A 23,165-nucleotide genomic window follows, 5' to 3' on the forward strand; every position below is an offset into this window, starting at 1 on the left:
AAAAGATACTAACATAACAGGGGACTGAACAAGCTGCAACATATGAAGCAGCGTCCAGCGCTGCCCGCAGCAGGGAGCAGGGTGAACCCTAGCAGCAAAACAGAAAGCAAAAAAGACACAACCAGATTAAATGCAAAGGATTAGCAAAAGAATCACTTAGCTGAACCATGCAGATCAGGCAGGGGACAAAAGAGCTCCAAATGCACACTGAGGAAATCACCAGCAACCTCCAAGAGCAGCCAGCTCAATTATATGCTCCCAGCCAGTAATCCCAGGTTTCCAATTATGGTCATCAGGTGGGGAACTTCCATCCACCTGACCAGCTCCACTACTCTCAGCAACCACCAGAGGGAGCAAAGGGAGCTTCGGCTCAGAACTCCGAGCAAGAGAATTCACAACTGGTTAGGGTTGGAGTTAGAATTGGGAGGTTTCCACTGTTTAGGCACATCAGTGGCTCTCCAAACGTGACATATGTCTGATCTCAATTCCAGCAAATTCTGTGTTGTAAAAGTCAAATGGTACTCCTTCCCTTCTGAGCTCTGCCATGCGCCCAAACAGTGGTTTACCCCCACATATGGGATATAAACATACTCAGGACAAATAGTATAGCAACTTTTGGGTCCAATTTCTCCTGTTACCCTTTGCAAAATAAAAAATTTGGGGGCAAAAAGATCATTTTTGTGAAAAAAATAAGATGTTTTAATTTTACAGCTCTACATTATAAACTTCTGTGAAGCACTTGGGGGTTCAATGTGCTCACCACACATCTAGATAAGTTTCTTAGGGTGTATACTTTCCAAAACGGTGTCACTTTTGGAAGGTTTCCACTGTTTAGGTGCATCAGGAGCTCTCCACACGCAACATGGCGTCCGATCTCAATTCCAGCCAATTTTGCATTGAAAAGTCAAATGGCGCTCCTTCCTTTCCTAGCTCTGCCATGCTTCCAAACAGTGGTTTGCCTGCATATATGGGGTATCAGGGCACTCAGGACAAACTGTACAACAACGTTTGGGGTCCAATTTCTCCTGTCACCCTTGGTAAAATAAAACAAATTGGATCTGAAGTAAAGTTTTTGTGAAAAAAAGGTAAATGTTAATTTTTTTAAACATTCCAAAAATTCCTGTGAAGCAAGCACCTGAAGGGTTAATAAACTTCTTGAATGTGGTTTTGAGCACCTTCAGGGGTGCAGTTTTTAGAATGGTGTCACTTTTGGGTATTTTCTATCATATAGACCTCTTAAAGTGACTTCAAATGTGATGTGGTCCCAAAAAATTAAATGGTGTTGTAAAAATGAGAAATCGCTGGTCAAATTTTAACCCTTATAACTTACTAACAAAAAAGTAGACATGTGGGAAATGTTAATTATTAATTATTTTGTGTGACATTTCTGTTTTAAGGGCATGAAAATTCAAAGTAGGAAGATTGCAAAATTTTCACCAAATTTCAGGTTTTTTTTCACAAATAAATGCATTTTTTGGTGCAGATTTTCCCCGCTCCTTATTGTGGAGTATCCTTTCTCCACTCATAATCAAAATTAAGGTTAACCCCTTTCTGATATCAGATGTAATATTTCATCCATGTGACCAGGGCCTATCTGACCATGCATGGAATATTACGCCATTGCGATGAGTCGCGCACACAGGTGCACAGGCAATCGCCTCCAGGTGTCAGCTGATTCTGACAACTGACTCCAGGCATTCAGTGCCAGGAGCAGTCACAGACCACTCCCGGCACTTTAACCCCCAAAATGCTGTGATCGAAGATGATTGCGTCAGTCCGGAAGCCAACAGAGGACTGACAGCCCCTTTGCCTTTGGATCGGAGAGCCCATGTCGTGGCGTGGGGTCCTGATCATTGCATGGTGACCCGATGTTGTCATGACAACATCTGGGTCACCAGAGAGAGGAAACCTGTTGATTATGCACAGCGCATGATCAGCAAGTCTCTCTGTCAGTGCAGTGCTGTCAACTTCTATGGCATTCAGATTCTGCTACATCTGCATGCTATAGAAGCAATCAGCCTGCAAAGAATGATTGTCCCATAGTGGTACTAAGTAAAAAAGTTAGAAAAAAGTAAAAAAAAAAATAATTGTAGAAATATTGTAAAAAAATCAAAAATAATTGTAAAAAAATCAAAAATTATAAAAAAATCAATATATTCTATCACTAAATAAATATTTGAATAAAAAATGTAAACAATAAAAGTACACATATTTGGTATTGCTGCGTCTGCAACAACCTGACCTATAAAACTGTAGTACTAGTTAACCCCTTTAGTGAACACCATAAAAAAAGCAATGCAAAAAACAATGGTTTATCATCACACCGCCGAACAAAAAGTGGAATAACACAATCAAAAAGATGGATATAAATAAGCATGGTACCACTGAAAACGTCATCTTGTCCCGCAAAAAACAAGCTGCCAAACAGCTCCATCAGCAGAAAAATAAAAGTTATCACTCTCAGAATAAAGCAATGCAAAACTAATTATTTTTTCTATAAAATAGCTTTTATTGTATAAAAGCGCAAAAGCATAAAAAATATAAATGAGGTATCACTGTAATCATACTGACCCGAAGACTAAAACCGCTTTATCAATGCTACCACACACCGAACGGTATGAACACCCCTCAAAAGAAATTCAGGAATTGCTGGTTTTTAATCATTCTGTCTCCAAAAAATTGGAATAGAAAGAGATCAAAAAATGTCATGTGCCCGGAAAAAGTACCAATAAAAACGTCAAATCATCCAGCAAAAAACAAGACCTCACATGACACTGTGAGTCAAAATATGGAAAAATTATAGCCCTCAAAATGTGGTGATGCAAAAACTATTTTTGCAATAAAAAGCATCATTTAGTGTGTGACAGCAGTCAAACATAGGAACTCGCTATAAGGTCTCTTTCACACATCCTGATATTTCCAGTACCAGAGATGTCGGTGTCCATGTGTGTAATAATTGCGGCACACGCGTGGCATCCATGTGCCGCATCAGTACCACACAGACAGGTGCCAGAGAAGAAGCCTTACAGTAAGCGCTGAACACTGCTCTCATCATTCTTTCCTGCTCTGCTGGCAATCGGCGTGAGCAGGGGAGAATGATGAGAGTTACATTTAAGTGATAAAAGAGACAGTAGGCGGTGGCCGATGAGACTATTACTCCCATCAGCCTTCCCCTGCTGCTGCTAATAACAGTGATTGCAGGAGTGGCTATAAATAAAATACCGTATATACTCGCGTATAAGCTGAGATTTTCAGTCCATTTTTTGGGGCTGAAAGTCCCCCTCTCGGCTTATACGCGAGTCATACACCGGGGGGTGGGCGGGGGAGGAGGATCAGGGGTGTCAGAGACCATACTCACCTCTCCTGGCACTTCTCTGCGTCTCCCTCTGCCGTCTGCTTCCTGCATTCAGCGGTCACGTGGTACCGCTCATTAAACTCATGAATATGCGCATATTGAATATTCCTGAATGCAGGAGGCAGACGGCAGAGGGAGAAGCAGGGGCTGCCACTGCAGAGAAGACCTTTCGCTAGGAGGGGTGAGTATGACAGGGGCAGAGTGATATTCACCTGTCACCGTTCCAAGCCGTGCACTGCTGTGTCTCGGGTCCTCCTGCTGTGACGGCAGAGGGCGCGATGACGTAGTCAGTGCACGTCCTCTGCTGTCAATGCAGAGATCCGGGAGACACAGTGATGCATGGCTTGGAACAGGACAGGTGAATATCGCCACTGCCAGGGGCTCAGGACACCGGCACCTGGCCCCCAGCGACGGAGAGGTGTCTATGTCATTTTTTTTTACTGCAGCTGCAAATAAGGGGTATATATGGAGCATCTTATGGGGCAGCATTAACCCTTGTGGAGCAGCATATGGGGGGTATTTATGGGGCAGCATTAACCCCTGTGGAGCAGCATATGGGGGGTATTTATGAGGCAGCATTAAGCCTTGTAGAGCAGCATATGGGGGTATTTATGGGGCAGCATTAACCCTTGTGGAGCAGCATATGGGGGGTATTTATGGAGCAGCATTAACCCTTGTGGAGCAGCATATGGGGAGTATTTATGGGGCAGCATTAACCCTTGTGGAGCAGCATATAGGGGTATTTATGGGGCAGCATTAACCCTTGTGGAGCAGCATATGGAGGGTATTTATGGAGGATCTTCTTGGGCCAGCATTAACCCTTGTGCAGCAGCATATGGGGGGGTTTATCTATGGAGCATCTTCTTGGACCACCTGTGAAGAACAGCCCACCGCCGTTCGTCTACTTACGGGCGACACTAACGGGGGTCCCGCTGCCACCAAAACGCGACGGACAGCGGACCCTGTGTCACCACTATGTCACAATCCCACCACTGACACGGGTGGATCAGCGGACGGAGGGACGTGGCACAATGCCGGCACACGGCTATCACAGGCGCAGTGGGGCTTATCTTAGTTATCCCAACACTGGCACCATGTGACCAAAAAATATCCAGCAAGCTAATCTCGCTCTACAATTTGCCGCAGGGGGAGTTTAATTTGGATGCCCCACCACTGCTATCAATCTTCCAAGTACTGCGGGGATTTATGTATATCCCACTTTCTCAGTTCCACTTTGGAACTCGCAGCTCTCCGGCGCCCCCCTTACCCTCAGGTCAGTCAGGGAACTGCACCTAGGATAATTAGTCGCCGGACGGGCTGCCTGTTGTGAACCGGCAATTAGGCTTCTGCAGTAAGGGAATTATCAATGCTGTGGCTGAAGCCCCTTACTCAGCAATATAAGACCCTTCTAGACTGCCAGCAAGCCGTAATAGCCGTACACAACGCGCTGCCACCAGTCACGGTTACTTAATTCACAGTGTTAAATTAAGAGGGTCCGTGGCAAACCCCTTGAATTAGTAGCGATTATCTATCAAAGGCGTATAGTTCGAGTCTTAGAGCATGGAGACAGATCTAAATAATTATTTCATTTATTTTCCGAAAGAGGACAGTGATTACAGATAAAAGTTGCTATAAAATTGAGACATAAAATATGTACAGTACAGGTATCAAATAAAAGTGGAGAAAACAAAGAGATTACACTCACAGTTCCATATTGTTCCTTAGGCAGACCATGCGGCTTTAAGGGGGGAGGAGCCACACGTCTCCACTCATCTGGAGTTCTTGTCAGCACGGATTCTGCAGCTGTTCTGAGCTGGTTTGCCCAGGAAATGCCTTATAGACTTTCCTATGTGACATCACGGAGAGGTGCATTCTGGGTTGATCCCACCTCTCTTATCCAAGTTATGTTTTGGCTACAAAACTTAGATTAGCTATAACTTTATGGGAGAAGCTGGTATGGACTCATCAGTGGTATCATGTTTCCCAGCGTAATGAGCCCATCAAGAAAACATCAAACATCTATGCGATATGACCGTCCATTTGGGCGCAAATCATATCTCAGGTTCTGGACATCCGAGAGTTTTGCAACAGGCACCACAGCGAAGCTGGGTCTGCTCGGATCGCAGAAATATGATTTTTATATCTCTACTTGGTATGGTTTTCGCAGGGCAGGCTCTTATAGTTTTATTCAAACCTCTTTGTTTCAAACAAAGAACCATCCCGCACTTTTTTCTCTCAGCTGTGGAGAGGAAACAAATGGTTGTAACAGCAGGGGGTCTCCTATTACTAGTGCGAACACAGGCTGTAGAGGAGGGGGGTGGCACTGCTCTGTGTGTGTGTGAAGGGAGGAGGGGTGAAGCTGCAGAGCTAGCAGCCTGGATTGTCATATGTGCCGGATCTTTCTGGAAAGTTACAACAGAAAACATCATATTTTGTAGACAAAACCCCATACCTCACAGACATTGTACATCACACCTCCCCCCTTAAGAGGGCGCTAAGGAGGCATTACCTCTCGGTAATCGGCCATGCGCACCTCAGCGGGTTCGCCCCGGCGGGACAACCCATCGGCATTGCCGTTTTCACTGCCCTTCCTGTGTTTTACAGTAAAATCGTACTGTTGAAGGGCAAGGCTCCAGCGGAGCAATCTTCCATTGGTTCCCGACACGGTGTGCAACCAGCTCAGTGGGTTGTGGTCGGTTACCACCGTGAAGGCGCGCCCATACAGGTAGGGCTGCAAACGCTGCAGTGCCCACACCATGGCCAGACACTCCTTCTCGATGGTCGAGTATGCCACTTCCCTCGGCAAAAGTTTCCGGCTCAGGTACAACACGGGGTGCTCTTGGTCCCCCGAGTCGACCTGGCTAAGCACAGCACCGAGGCCAAACTCGCTGGCGTCGGTCTGTACCAGAAACGGGCGACTGCTGTCGACTGCTCTCAACACTGGAGAGTTGCACAGGGCTGCTTTCAAAGCTTGGAAAGCCGCCTCACAGTCATCTGTCCAGTTGACTGTTTGGGGTAGCCTCTGCTTGGTGAGGTCAGTCAAGGGTTTGGCAAGGGCGCTATAGTCCTGTACGAACCGCCTATAGTACCCTGCAGTGCCCAAGAAGGACTTCACCTGTTTCTTGGTCCTGGGGGTGGGCCAGGACACGATTGCGTCCACTTTTTCTGGCTCCGGACTCATGGAACCCCCGCCTACCCGGTGCCCCAGGTAGTGGACCTCGCGCATGCCTATCTGGCACTTCCCCGGCTTGATGGTCAGGCCTGCCTGGTGAAGACGCTTGAGCACCTCCTGGAGGTGCTGAAGGTGTTCCTCCCAGGTGGAACTGAAGACGGCAATATCGTCTAAGTACGCCACTGCGTACTCCTCCAGTCCCCGAAGCAGGTGGTTGACCATCCGCTGGAAAGTGGCAGGGGCATTCTTCATGCCGAAGGGCATGACCGTGGACTCGTACAGTCCAAAGGGGGTGATAAAGGCGGATTTCTCCTGCGCCTCAGGGCTCAGGGGAATCTGCCAGTATCCCCGACTCAAATCCATGATGGATATGTAGTTGGCGTTTGTCAACCGCTCGAGCAGATCCTCGATGCGCGGCATTGGGTGGGCATCAGGGGTTGTGATGGCGTTGAGCCCCCTGTAGTCCACGCAGAACCTGGTGGTTCGATCCTTTTTAGGCACGAGGACTACAGGTGAAGCCCACGCGCTTTTTGACCGTCGAATCACTCCCAGCCTTAACATCTCATCGACCTCTTGGCGCATGACTTGTTGCACCGTTTCAGAGATCCGATAAGGTGTTCGCCGTAATGGGGCGTGATTCCCGGTGTCCACCTCATGAACCGCTAACTCCGTCCTCCCAGGACGGTTGGTGAACACGGGCCGGAAGAGTTCCAGGGTGGCCATCAACTGCAACCGCTGGGACACGGTGAGCGAACCACTTATCTCCATGTCCTCAATGGACCCATTGGCCTTGGCCTGGGCCAGCATGTCCAGGAGGGAATCTTCCTCCCCATCCTCTGGCAGATTGCAGACCGGTAGGACGCAAGCTTCACGTTCGTAGTGCGCCTTCAGCATGTTGACGTGAAAGGCCTTGCGCCTACCCCGAGCATGGTCAAGCGTGACCACGTAGGTGACCGGGTTGAGCTGTTGGTGGACGACGTACGGGCCTTCCCAGGCTGCCTGAAGCTTATCCGTTGGTACAGGGACCAGCGCCCACACCTTTTGACCCACCTGGTAGGTCCGCTCCCGGGCGTTCTGGTCGTACCAGTGCTTCTGGTCAGCCTGAGCCTGCGTCATGTTGTCATGCACCAACTGCGTCAAGGTCTGCATCTTGTCACGGAAGCGCATGACATAATCCACGATGGACACTTCTGTGGGGTTTGGCTCATCTTCCCAGGATTCTCTTATCAACCCAAGGGGTCCCCGGACTCGCCTGCCATACAGGAGCTCGAAGGGGGAGAACCCGGTCGAGGCCTGCGGAACTTCTCTGTAAGCGAACAGCAGGTGTGGGAGGTACCGCTCCCAGTCGCGCCCTTGGGTCTCAACCAGTATGCGGAGCATCTGTTTGAGGGTACCGTTGAAGCGTTCACACAAACCATTAGTCTGTGGGTGATACGGACTCGATACCAGGTGCGTCACCTGCATTTTCTCACAGAGAGCCTCCATTAGGCGAGACATGAATTGGGGCCCTTGATCGGTAAGCATCTCCCTGGGAAATCCTACCCTTGAAAAGATGGTCACCAGTGCGTCAGCCACCTTATCTGCCCTGGTTGAAGACAGAGCTACTGCCTCTGGGTACCGGGTAGCGTAGTCTACCACGGTGAGAATGTATCGCTTTCCGGAGCTGCTGGGGACAGACAGCGGTCCTACAATGTCCACCGCGATTCTCTGGAAAGGCTCCTCTATCACCGGCAAAGGAATAAGGGGAGCCTTAAGAGCAGGCCCCGCCTTACCCACTTTTTGACAGGTGGCACAGGAGCGGCAGTAGTGTGTTACATCTGTCCCCATCTTGGGCCAATAGAAGTGTTGAGACAGCCGTGCCTTTGTTTTGCTGATCCCCAAGTGTCCAGCGAGTGGAATCTCATGGGCAATCCGCAACAACTCAGTTCTGAACTGATAGGGGACGACCAGCTGTCTTTCCCTCAACCACTCCTTTTTAGGATCTCCGGGTACTGTCTCCCGGTACAACCTTCCTCGTTCCCAGAACACCCTCTCCTTATCAGACTTGGAGGTGGGCGTCTCGGCGAGACCTCTCAATTTCTCCAGGCTGGCATCTGAGTGCAGAGCAGCCTGGAACTCCATGCTGGAGGCTGCCAGAAGTGACGTCAGGGTCCCCTCTTTACTGGGACCCTCTGGAACCGGCTCTGGGTTCACCTCTGGTTCAGTCTCTCCTGTAGCAGCAGAGGGTCCAGAAGACAGTGCGTTACCTGCGATCTGGGCACTCTGACTGCGTGTGACAGCTGCTATGTATGCTGTCTCCCTGGGGATTTCTGCAGACCCACCAGCTGGTGCTGCCCTGGGCTCTACCTCCCCATCCACCCCCAACACTTTAGGAGCAGTGCTACTTATGGGCCAGTTACCTTCCTCGGTGGCACTGGTCAGCTGCATGGCATTACCTTCCTCATGGTCCCCATGCACCTCCCCATTTCCTTGAGCACCGTTGCTTACTCCTGCCAGGGGTTCCTCAGCCGTCTCACTCCGCAGAGTGACGGGGCTGAGCACTTCGGTACCTGTGGACACATCTACCGCTTCAAAGAAAGGGTTAACGGGTTCAGTCGGCACAGATACATCAACATCATCATCATCCTTCCTAGGAGAAGAATGGTTATCAGTTTGCTTTGGTACATTCACATCAGCATCAGCATCGTACCTGGGGAAAGAATGGTTGTTAGTTGCATCATTACTCATCAAGGCATTAGCAGGTAACACATTCAGTTTCCCATCATCAACATCATCAGGGTTAACGTTACCCTTATTATCAGTTTGGGGAAGGGTGTCAGGGACATAGTATGCAACCATCCTCCCCAAGTCAGTCCCCAATAAAACATCAGTGGGCAAATTTTCAGACACTCCCACCTCCCTCAACCCGCTCCCGGCACCCCAATCAAGAAAAACTCGTGCCACTGGCAAGGGACAACGGGTGCCTCCAATCCCGGTGACAGTCAGGGTTTTCCCCTCAACAAACTCTTCAGGGGCCGCCAGTCCAGGACGGATGAGGGTTCGTTCAGCCCCGGTGTCCTTGAGGCCTGTAGCAAGACGGGCCCCCACCTGAACAGGTTGAACGTTGTCGTCAGCCCTCCCAACCACACCTCCCACCAAAAGAACAGAGGCGTTGGGCCCGGGGGCCTTGGCTGGGGGGTTCTTCGGCCTATCCGGACAGGTGTAAGAGAAGTGACCAGGCCGCTTGCAGTGGTGACACAGGCGACTGTCAGTAGCCGGCCTGTTGTTGGCAACAGGGACAGGGCCTCCGGAGGGACGGCTAGCTGGGGCATTGGGGTTGGTTGCTGGCTTACCCCCTTTCCAGCTGGTGGCGACTGGCCTCCGCGTCTCGGGCTTCCGGTTGGCCTCGTGGTTGTCGGCGATCTGCGCCGCTTTGTCCGCGTTCGTTGGTTCGCGGTCCAGGATGAACTGTCGGACCTCAGCTGGGCAGAGATGCAGGAACTGGTCTTTGATCATCAGGTCCCGTAGCTGCTCAAAGGTTTCAACGGACAGTCCATGGATCCACTGGTCAAAGTGGGTCCTGAGTCCTTGCACCACATCACTGTAGCTATCGTGTGGGCCACGTTGGAGGTGTCGGAACTTCTTTCGGTATACCTCAGGTGTCAGCCGGTATTTGGCGATCAGTGCCTGCTTTATGGCGTCATAGTCGTCATCGGCTTCTGGCGGAAGAGAAGCAAATGCCTCCAGGGCTTTGCCTTTTAGCCCTGGGGTCAAGTACCTTGCCCATTGGTCTCTAGGCAGCTGGTACTGTCTGCAGGCTTTCTCAAAGGCTCGCAGAAATGTGTCCAAGTCCCCATCCTTTTCCATCACGGGAAAATGCTCTGGCCGGGGTTTAGGAGTCTGGACGCTGCTGGGCTCACTGCTTCGGGCTGTGGGGGCATTCCCACCCCGCTGGAGCACCTCCAGTTCATGGGCCCTCTGCGCCTCCCTCTCGGCTCGCTGCTCTGCTCTCTCAGCCTCCGCTCGGCGCTCAGCTCTCTCAGCCTGGGCTTGACGCTCGGCTTGGGCCTCCTGCCGATATTGCTGGATCAGCCTCACCCGCCCATCACTGTCTTCGGCGGGGAGTGCGTCCAAGGCCATTTGCAGATAGGGGTCCACCCCGTCCTGGTTGAATGTGGGGCCAGCGCTCAGGAGTGGAGCCTCTGCTGCAGCCCCATTGCCACTTGGGCCAACTTCTGCGCTCGCTGGATTCTGGTCGTTGTCCAGCTGCACTAGAGCCGCGATCATTTGAGCTCTGTTTTTGTTCGTGGCGTCAAGGCCTTGGTACGTGCATAACCCAGCAAGAACTTCCTTTGTCTGCCGGTTGTACCAAGGTTCTCCTTTTGCCGCCATGGTTGCCAAATAAAAGATAGAAAAAGAAAAACGAAGAAATGGGAGGGAATACTTGTATGTACACACAAATGTCTCAGAACTAGTAACCACTGAGTCTGTTCTCCAAAACCTATGATGCAGGATTCCCGCAGGAACCGTGCAGGTTTTTAGTGAGAGGAATGATTGCTCAAACCAAATCACTAATGCTCTAGGATTATCCCACCGCTCTGCCACCAATATGTGAAGAACAGCCCACCGCCGTTCGTCTACTTACGGGCGACACTAACGGGGGTCCCGCTGCCACCAAAACGCGACGGACAGCGGACCCTGTGTCACCACTATGTCACAATCCCACCACTGACACGGGTGGATCAGCGGACGGAGGGACGTGGCACAATGCCGGCACACGGCTATCACAGGCGCAGTGGGGCTTATCTTAGTTATCCCAACACTGGCACCATGTGACCAAAAAATATCCAGCAAGCTAATCTCGCTCTACAATTTGCCGCAGGGGGAGTTTAATTTGGATGCCCCACCACTGCTATCAATCTTCCAAGTACTGCGGGGATTTATGTATATCCCACTTTCTCAGTTCCACTTTGGAACTCGCAGCTCTCCGGCGCCCCCCTTACCCTCAGGTCAGTCAGGGAACTGCACCTAGGATAATTAGTCGCCGGACGGGCTGCCTGTTGTGAACCGGCAATTAGGCTTCTGCAGTAAGGGAATTATCAATGCTGTGGCTGAAGCCCCTTACTCAGCAATATAAGACCCTTCTAGACTGCCAGCAAGCCGTAATAGCCGTACACAACGCGCTGCCACCAGTCACGGTTACTTAATTCACAGTGTTAAATTAAGAGGGTCCGTGGCAAACCCCTTGAATTAGTAGCGATTATCTATCAAAGGCGTATAGTTCGAGTCTTAGAGCATGGAGACAGATCTAAATAATTATTTCATTTATTTTCCGAAAGAGGACAGTGATTACAGATAAAAGTTGCTATAAAATTGAGACATAAAATATGTACAGTACAGGTATCAAATAAAAGTGGAGAAAACAAAGAGATTACACTCACAGTTCCATATTGTTCCTTAGGCAGACCATGCGGCTTTAAGGGGGGAGGAGCCACACGTCTCCACTCATCTGGAGTTCTTGTCAGCACGGATTCTGCAGCTGTTCTGAGCTGGTTTGCCCAGGAAATGCCTTATAGACTTTCCTATGTGACATCACGGAGAGGTGCATTCTGGGTTGATCCCACCTCTCTTATCCAAGTTATGTTTTGGCTACAAAACTTAGATTAGCTATAACTTTATGGGAGAAGCTGGTATGGACTCATCAGTGGTATCATGTTTCCCAGCGTAATGAGCCCATCAAGAAAACATCAAACATCTATGCGATATGACCGTCCATTTGGGCGCAAATCATATCTCAGGTTCTGGACATCCGAGAGTTTTGCAACAGGCACCACAGCGAAGCTGGGTCTGCTCGGATCGCAGAAATATGATTTTTATATCTCTACTTGGTATGGTTTTCGCAGGGCAGGCTCTTATAGTTTTATTCAAACCTCTTTGTTTCAAACAAAGAACCATCCCGCACTTTTTTCTCTCAGCTGTGGAGAGGAAACAAATGGTTGTAACAGCAGGGGGTCTCCTATTACTAGTGCGAACACAGGCTGTAGAGGAGGGGGGTGGCACTGCTCTGTGTGTGTGTGAAGGGAGGAGGGGTGAAGCTGCAGAGCTAGCAGCCTGGATTGTCATATGTGCCGGATCTTTCTGGAAAGTTACAACAGAAAACATCATATTTTGTAGACAAAACCCCATACCTCACAGACATTGTACATCACACCACCATTTAACCCTAGGCTTATATGCGAGTCAATAAGTTTTCCCAGTTTTTTGTGGCAATATTAGGGGGGTCGGCTTATACCCGGGTCGGCTTATACACGAGTATATACGGTAAATGAATGAAAAAAATGGTGTGGGTTCCTCTGTATTTTCTATAACCAACCAGGCAAAACTCACAGCTAGGGGCTGCAACCCTCAGCTGTCATCTTCAGCAAGGCTGTTTATCATGAATTGAGGGGTCCCCATGCTGAAGAGGTTAAATGAAGTCCATAGTTGACTTTAATGCTGGATTTACATGCGTAGATTTCTGCATGAATTAATTGAATGTACAATATAGCATGTTGGTGGCATTTGGGTGTTTTTTGTACATTTGGCATAAAGCGTTGTATATTTGTTTTCTTATATGGAAATTCAAATATTTTGTGCATTTTTTGTTCGTGATACATGGGCTATATTTCTATGTCATTGTCACACTTTTTTGCTGGTATTGGGCAATATCAGTGGAATAATAAAGGAAATATGTCTGTGTTTTTACAATTTTTTTACTTTTATTTTTTTTACCACAAATGGCCACTAAAATACATTTAAAATCTGATCCATTTTCTGTAATAATTGTTTAATTTTATCATATCAGATTCTAAATTTTTGAAGGAGATGGAGCTAATAACAGCAATTTGGTTTGCCAGAGGGTTTTCTAAAATTATTTTTACCAATTTTTATTTTTTCATTTTTTTCAAATGTTGTGCCCCCCATAAAGTAATAAAAGACCTTAAGGGGGCATGTGAATGATTTTTTAAATTTATTTAATTTCTCCTGTAACTGTGGCTAGTATGTTAACCAAACCTTACATAAAATATCCAGATTACAATTATTCAATAAATAATATATTTGTGTACGTTTTCCAGCCACATGACATCTCTCAAGGACTATGGCAGCATTTACATTATCGCTATACTTATCTTCACACCATAATGCTTCATTGAGTATTAAATATTAGTAATAGTTTGCCCATAAGATGCCAATCCAGTATTATCAGGAACATCAAATATGGACATTTCAGGGAGCATGCCCCCTTCTTCAGGCATGCATTGTGTATCACTTCTGTGGGATTTATACTACTTTAATTAGGGACGCAAAACACGTGATCTTTTTTCCTAAATAAATACACCAACTTGAACAACAAAACATTATAAGTAAAATTTTAAAAATACATAGAATCATAAAATTTTAGAGCTGGAAGGGACCTCCAGGGTCATCGTATCCAACCCCCTGCTCAATATAGCAGTGAATTCACTAAACCATCCCAGACAGATGTCTGTCCAGCCTCTATTTGAAGACTTCTATTGAAGGAGAACTCGCCACCTCTCGTGGCAGTCTGTTCCACTCATGGATTACCTTTACTGTCAAAAACTTTCATAATATCTAATCTGTATCTTCTCCCTTTCGGTTTCATTCCATTGCTCCTTGTGTTTCCATGTTTCCAAATGAGAATAAAGATGATCCCTCTATACTGTGACATCCCTTCAGATATTTGTAGACAGTTTATAAAGTATACTCTTAGACTTCTTATTTGCAAGCTAAACATTTCCAGATCCTTTAACAATTCCTTGTAGCAAATACTTTGCAGTCCGTTCACAATCGCGGTAACTCTTCTCTGAACTTGCTCCAGTTTTTCAATGTCTTTTTTAAAATGTGGTGCCCCAAACGAGACACAGTATTTCAGATGAGGCCTGACAAAGAAGAGTAGAGGGGAATAATTATGTGATCTAGACTCTAATCTTCTCTTAATACATCCTAGAACCGTGTTTGTCTTTTTTGCTGCTGCATCACACTGTTGACTCATGTGCAGCATGTGATCTCTTAGTATACCCAAGCCTTTTTTTTACACAAGCTGTTGCTTAGTCCTAGTCCTCCTTTTCTTTAAATGTAATTTTTGCTGTTATAAATGTAATTTTAGTTTTTCTTGCCCAGATGTAATATCTTGCATTTTCCTCTGTTAAATACCATCCTATTAGTCGCTGCCCATTGTTCAAGCTTATCTAGATTCTTCTGAATCCTTTCTCTGTCTTCTCTAGTGTTAGCTAGCTTTGCATTGTCTGCAAATCTGATTAGTTTACTTTCAGTTCCCTTATCTAGATCATTTATAAAAATTTCAAACAACTCTGGGGCTAGGACAGAGCCTTGTATTAATGTCAAAAGGTTATTCTCCTATACCAGTATATATTTAATTAATTTGTTGATACAACATATATCCAGAAGTATTAAACAATATACAGTCATGGCCAAAAGTATTGACACCCCTGCAATTCTGTCAGATAATATTCAGTTTCTTCCTGAAAATGATTGCAAACACAAATTCTTTGGTATTATTATCTTCATTTAATTTGTCTTAAATGAAAAAACACAAAACAGAATTAAGCAAAAAGCAAAACATTGATCATTTCACACAAAACTCCAAAAATGGGCGAGACAAAAGTATTGGCACCCTCAGCCTAATACTTGGTTGCACAACCTTTAGCCAAAATAACTGCGACCAACCGCTTCCGGTAACCATCAATGAGTTTCTTACAATGCTCTGCTGGAATTTTAGACCATTCTTCTTTGGCAAACTACTCCAGGTCCCTGATATTTGAAGGGTGCCTTCTCCAAACTGCCATTTTTAGATCTCTCCACAGGTGTTCTATGGGATTCAGGGCTGGACTCATTGCTGGCCACCTTAGAAGTCTCCAGTGCTTTCTCTCAAACCATTTTCTAGTGCTTTTTGAAGTGTGTTTTGGGTTATTGTCCTGCTGGAAGACCCATGACCTCTGAGGTAGACCCAGCTTTCTCACACTGGGCCCTAAATTATGCTGCAAAATTTGTTGGTAGTCTTCTGACTTCATAATGCCATGCACACGGTCAAGCAGTCCAGTGCCAGAGGCATCAAAGCAACCCCAAAACATCAGGGAACCTCCGCCATGTTTGACTGTAGGGACCGTGTACTTTTCTTTGAATGCCTCTTTTTTCTCCTGTAAACTCTATGTTGATGCTTTTGCCCTAAAAGCTCTACTTTTGTCTCATCTGACCAAAGAACATTCTTCCAAAATGTTTTAGGCTTTTTCAGGTAACTTTTGGCAAACTCCAGCCTGGCTTTTTTATGTCTCGGGGTAAGAAGTGGAGTCTTCCTGGGTCTCCTACCATACAGTCCCTTTTCATTCAGATGCCGACGGATAGTACGGGTTGACACCGTTGTACCCTCGGACTGCAGGGCAGCTTGAACTTGTTTGGATGTTAGTGGAGGTTCTTTATCCAACATCCGCACAATCTTGCGTTGAAATCTCTTGTCAATTTTTCTTTTCCGTCCACATCTAGGGAGGTTAGCCACAGTGCCATGGGCTTTAAACTTCTTGATGACACTGCGCACGGTAGACACAGGAACATTCAGGTCTTTGGAGATGGACTTGTAGCCTTGAGATTGCTCATGCTTCCACACAATTTGGTTTTTCAAGTCCTCAGACAGTTCTTTGGTCTTCTTTCTTTTCTCCATGCTCAATGTGGTACACACAAGGACACAGGACAGAGGTTGAGTCAACTTTAATCCATGTCAACTGGCTGCAAGTGTGATTTAGTTATTGCCAACACCTGTTAGGTGCCACAGGTAAGTTACAGGTGCTGTTAATTACACAAATTAGAGAAGCATCACATGATTTTTCGCATAGTGCCAATACTTTTGTCCACCCTCTTTTTTATGTTTGGTGTGGAATTATATCCAATTTGGCTTTAGGACAATTCTTTTTGTGTTTTTTCATTTAAGACAAATTAAATGAAGATAATAATACCAAAGAATTTGTGTTTGCAATCATTTTCAGGAAGAAACTGAGTATTATCTGACAGAATTGCAGGGGTGTCAATACTTTTGGCCATGACTGTAACTATATGTTATAATTATAACACTAATATATGCACTTTTAAAACTATCCTCTTGTAAGATTTTACTTTCACAAAAAAAATATTGAGGTTGAAGGCCTCATTAAAACCCTTTGGGGTTAATGTTTCAAGGTATGAATTGAATAAACCTCTTTCTGAAGGAATCTCATTTTGATTTGCATTTCATAATTTCCTTCAATTTGTTCTAAAATAACCCATCTCATATCAAAAACCTTATGCTTAGCATAAAAAATGTTTGGCGACAGTAGTTTTACTGTCTTCTCTTCTTTTTGTACTTATTCACTCTCGGTTCCCTTTCGTTATCACCTTCCATTAATTATTTGGACATTTTTTTCATTATATGCTTGTACAGCAGATTTTTGTTCATTTATGAGTACATGGGCCATTCTAGTTGTTTGACCCACTTAAATGTTACCATAAAGGACACTTTAGTAAGTAGATAGTATTTTTGCACTTGCACGTATAGCACCCTCGCAGTGTTATCTACTGTCGACGTGTTAAAAATCAATTATTGTCGCCTCGAATAATGAATGAACAATTTTGACATCCCCAACAAGGAAAAGTTCCTTCCTTAGAAGGAATTGTCTTTTTGGGCAACATGCTTAGCTTTTCAGAAAGAATGAGAGTAAAACCAGACCTTCACAATGTTCACTCAGCGCTTTCGAAACAGGTTGACAGCTGGCAAAGATTTTGTACATGTCCCTCACTAGATCTGCATTTATCTTACTGACTTTCATAGGCAGAAAGTGCAACAATGACATAGTCAATCCGGCTAGTCATTTTCTATTTCAGTGGGAGCTAGCTTCTTATCACACTTGGCCGAAAGTTTTCCCTGTGAGGAAAGTGAGTAAACAAGATGCTGGACATAGTGTCTCTCTAACTTTGCTCTCGTTACAGATATTTAAAAAATAAAACTCTCGTCAAATTGTTGCTGCTTTGCAAATTTATGTTTGTTGTTATGTTTACTGCCCTACCCTTACATCAACTCCCTCCCCCCCCATCCCCTCTACCCCCCCCTCTATACCCTTGTTAAAAATAAAAATATTGGAAAAGAAAAAAAAAAAATAAAACTCTCCAACAAGTGAAAGAGTTATGTGTTTTATATTACATCCAAATAAAAATTATCAAATCATTTTATTTCAATAACCATTATGAATGACAAACAATAATTAAAGGAGTAGGGAGTTTATTAGTTTTATGTTTCAGAATAGAATGGATGATCACTGCAAGTCTTTGCACATGACTACATTACATTATGGTGCAGTTCATTAGTTATTTATATAGAGCAAAGGACAAGATAACAACACATCCTGTGAAGTCAGTAAACCCTTTAACAGAAAAAGGTTTGAGAAAAGTTTTTCTAATCTCACAGAATGGGATCTGATACTGTCATTTGCGCTAAATACACCACTGTTGCACAAATCCATAAATGCAGTTACAGTATGTACTTGAGTTTTTAATGAAAGCGGACATGTAGCTTAACAGATTTCTTAAACCCTTAGTGACAGAGCCAATTTTGTACTTAGTGACCAGGCCAATTTTTACAATTCTGACCACTGTCACTTCATGAGGTCACAGCTCTGGAACACTTTAACTTATCCTACTGATTCAGAGATTGTTTTTTGTGACATGGTAGTGGTAAAATTTCTTCGATTTGACTTGCATTTAATTGTGAAAAAAATGGAAATTTGGCAAAAATTGTGAAAATTTTGCAATTTCCAAATTTTTAAATTTTTGTGCTCTTAAATCAGAGAGTCATGTCGGACAAAATAGCTAATAAATACAATTTCCCACATGTCTACTTTACATCAGCACAATCTTGGAAACATATATATATTTTTTGTTAGGATGTTATAAGGGTTAAAAGATTTTTCATTTCTCCAACAAAATTAACAAAACCATTTTTTATAGGGACCACCTCACATTTGAAGTTATGTTTGGGGGTCAATATGACAGAAAATACCCCAAAGTGACACCATTCTAAAAACAGCACCCCTCAAAGTGCTTAAAACCACATTAAAGAAGTTATTAATCCTTCAGATGCTTCACGAGAACTAAAGTGATGCTTCATAAGAATTAAAGTAAAGTGAAATGTGGAAGGAAAAAATGAACATTTTACTTTTTGCACAAAAAATTTACTTTAGACACAAACTTTTTTATTTTCACAAAAGTAACAAGATAAAATGGATCACTAATTTTGTTGCACAATTTCTTTTGAGTACACCAATACTCCACATATGGTATCAATGGTGGGCGTCATGTCACATGTAGAGACCCCTTGATGTACCTAAACAGTGGAAACCCCCAATTATAACTCCATCCCTATCACAGCCCTACCCCTGATCCTAATCCCAACCCTAACCCTAATCCCAACCCTAACCCCAACTCCAACACCACCCTAACCCAACACAACCACAACCCCAACACAATCGTAACCCCAACACAACCGCAACCATAACCCCAACACAACCCTAATCCTAGCCCCAACCCTAACCCTAACTCTAACCCTAACCCAAACTCTAACCCCAACACTAACCCAAGCTCTAACCCCAACCCTAACTCTAATCTTAATGGAAAAATGGAAATAAATACTTTTTTTATTTTATTATTTTTATCTAACTAAAGGGCTGATAAAGGGGGGGCTTGAGCTACATTTTTTTTATTTTGATCACTGTGATAGGGTCTATCATAGTGATCAAAAAGAACCAATAGGATAAATCTATTGTTGCTGGGTGCCGGCAGGCAGATTTCAGCGGGCGCACTGCGCATGCGCCAGCCATTTTCTTCCCAGAAGAAGACGCCGAGGGCCGGGAGACATCGGAGGTAGCTGGGGGGTTCAGGGATTCCATTTCTCTCTCCTCTGATGTGTATGAAGGGCCCTAATAATGCTCAATATGTAATGGGCTCCATTTGTAATGCTCCAGTGTATAAAGGGCCTCGTAAATGCTGCTCCAGTGTCTGATGTCCCCCATTTGGAATGCTCCAGTATATGATGGGCCTCATGGATGATGCTCCAGTGTATGATGGGCCCTAATAATGCTCAATATATAATGGGCTCCATTTGTAATGCTCCAGTGTATAAAGGGCCCCGTAAATGCTGCTCCAGTGTCTGATGTCCCCCATTTGGAATGCTCCAGTATATGACGGGCCCCATTTTTAATTAACCCAGGCATGGTATGTGAAAAGAGCTCCATGGAGTAATATGAAGTGTGTGCTGCCGCATCCTTCGCTTTTGGTGTGGGTGAAGGACACAAGGAAAGTGGTTGCTCCTGACCAGAAGCCTGCACTTACAACTCAGTGCTTGCATTTTTTGAAACTTCAGAAGAGGAGGCGATAGAGCTGGAGGCTGTTTCAGCAATGTAAGCCAAAAACAGTTCCTGATCCTCCGGCTTTAAAAGCAGTCTATCTACTCCAAGAAAACAGAGCCTTACAGGCCTTCCAGAGCTACACCATGACGCAGGCTCAACATCTGCTGCCTTAGCTGCTATTGTGTTTTTGGCACCACCAGCAGATGCACCACCACCATTAATACCAGGTGGCCCCCCACGTCCGCGTCTTCTTCTACCATACTTCCTCATGTTTTAGAAAATTGACCCAAAATACCAGCAGATATATGGTACTGTATCAGAAGTGTAGAGCTCTATACAGTCTAGGGATAACAGTAAATCATATATATTTCATGACTGAGTCATACACAGACGCTCACAGGCTCAGTATGGATTACCAAATAAAATAAAAAGGTGAAAAAGGGTACAGTATCACCAGATACAAGGTATATATAGTATAGTGTAAATATTCTGAATCTCTGTATACATTTCAGGAGGCAGACACAAACGCTCTCAGGCCCAGTATGGATTACACAAGAATATGAAAGCTGTACATGGGTAATGTAACACAAGCGTACAGCTGTATACAGTGTTGGCCAAATTTGAAATCTCAGTATATATTTCCGGAGTCACCCTCAGACGCTCACTCAGTCTGGGTTTGACCATAAAAAAAATGTTGTAAAAAAAGAACTGGATAACAAGATAGCAAGTATACTGTATATATTATAGGGTACAATTGAAATCTCTGTATACATAGTCCCGTAGTCAGTCTCAGGTGCTTACTCAGTATGGATTTGACCGTAATACTAAATGTCGAACAAAGGTACTGTATAACAAGATACAAGCTGTATCGAGTATAGGGTAAAAATTGGTATCTCCAGTTCACCATATATATAGAAGGCGTAAACCACACATGCTCACACATGCTCGCTCACTATGGATGATACTGTAATACAAAATTTGCAACAAAGGTACTGTATCAGCACATACTAGGTGTATCCAGTCTAGGGGTAATTGTAAATTTCCGTCTATACTTCCGGAGTCAGACACAGACACTCACAGGCTCACTATGTATTACACCAGAATTTAGCAAGTAGAAAAAGGGAAAGGTAGTCGAAGCATACAACAGTATACAATGTTGTGGTACTTTTAAATCTTCGTATATATTTCAATCTCAGTAAGCCAGTCCAGACTCTCTGCTACTGGAAACTGCATGGATACAAGTGCAGATGGAAAGTCGAGTGTTAGCAGAAATTTGGGAATTACTCATCGCGGGAAAACCTCCCGGTAGATGTTGCAGAGGTGATGCAGACCATCAATTACTGTGTCTGTGGAAACAGCAAAAACGGTTCTTTGTGAAGAAAGGATTGCTTTATCGCAGTAGCATGGATCACATCACCGTTACTCGTCTCCATCAAACTGTGAGGTAAGTATTGCAACTTGCAAGTGCTGTGGCCATGACCAAGCAGGGGGGGCACACTCGTGGTCGACGGTACTGGCACAGGGCCCCTCATAGTACGCTGGTGTGTCTGACGGCAAGTGGGCCCCCCACGATCAGAGACACTGTATTGTACTATAAGGGGCCCTGTGCCAGTGCCGTCGGCCATCTGTGGGCCCATCCACCCGTTCAGAGCAACGGAAACTTGCCCGGGTGCGCCAGGTGTTGACCCCAGCCCTTGGGGGGGTGGGCAGCCCACTTTGGAAGGTTTAAAAAATGGCATATGTTGATGTGTAGGCTGGACATTCAGCAGCTGCAAAGGGTGGAATTGGGCAAGTCCGAGGAAGAGGAGGACAAAAGCGAGGCAGTTTTCTGGGAACCTACTGTATGTGTCATGAGGGGAAGGTGGGACAAAATCCTTTGCAACCCATGCATGGTTCATTTTAATGAAGGATGAAGGTTAGATCATCAACATTTTGGGTAGACAGACGGGTCCTTTTTCTGTCAGGATTGATGCAGCAGCACTGAAGACTCTTTCAGATAACACACTAGCAGCAGGGCAAACGAGCCCCTGTAAGGCATATTTTGCCAATTCAGGCCAGGAGTCCAGTTTAGTGGCCCAATAGTCAAAGGGGAATGACTTGTGAGGGAGAACATCGATATGGGAGGAGAAGTAGTTTGTAACCATAGTTGACAACTGCTGTCTCCTGTCACTTTTAATCAATGCAGTATTAGCAATCGTGTGAGCGGTACTTGAGAAATCATTCCACAACATGGTCATTAAACCCCTGTCTCCAACGCCAGTTCGGCTGTGTGCACCACGAACATCTCTTCCATTGTGCCCACTACGGCTCGTGGGAGAAACAGCACCGCTGCTGTGTGCTGGGAAAGCCTCAAACAACCTGTTTACCAGAGTTGCTTGTTTGTCAGCCAATATTATCTCTATGTTCTCCTGTGGCATGATGTTGTGTAATTTGCCTTTGTAGTGTGGATCGAGGATTCTGGCCAGCCAGTAGTCATCATCTCTCATCATTTTGGCAATGCGGGGGTCCCTTTTTAGGATCCGCAAGGCATAATCGCACGTAGGCCAATGTTCCAGGTGTCAATGAAGCACTGCCAGTGGTGGGTGGAGGAGCACTTTCTGGCAAATCCACATCCCTACAGTCACGCACAAACACTGTACCTGACCTTGGAAAGCCAACATTTTCTCTTGCCCCCTGAGAAGCATCCTCCTGCCCAAAATAATTATCCCCCTCATCCTCCTCCTCCTCTTCTTCCTCCACCTCTTCCAGGACAGTTCCCTGACCAGATAATGGCTGACTGTCATCAAGGCATCCCTTCTCCTCCGCTGCAGATGCCTGATCCTTAATGTGCATCAAACTTTGCATGAGCAGACGCATAAGTGGGATGCTCATGCTTATGATGACGTCATCTGCGCTTACCAGCCGTGTGCATTCCTCAAAACACTGAAGGACTTTACAGAGGTCTTCCAGCTTTGACTACTGCACACTCGACAATTCCATGTCTTCCCTCACACTGCCTGCCCGTGTATCCTCCCACAAATGCATTACAGCCTGCCTCTGTTCGCACAGCCTCTCAACCATGTGCAGAGTGGAGTTCCACCTTGTTGCAACATCTATGATTAGGCAGTGTTTGGGGAGGTGGAGCAATCGCTGCAGCTTCTGCATACGACTGGAGTGAGCGACGGATGTGCGAGCACAGTCTTCGCACCTTGTGGAGCAGGGATGTTAACTCCGG

The sequence above is a fragment of the Dendrobates tinctorius genome, unplaced genomic scaffold, assembly GCF_039654945.1.
Source record: "Dendrobates tinctorius isolate UK_male_01 unplaced genomic scaffold, ASM3965494v1 ptg000043l, whole genome shotgun sequence".
NCBI lineage: Eukaryota > Metazoa > Chordata > Amphibia > Anura > Dendrobatidae > Dendrobates > Dendrobates tinctorius.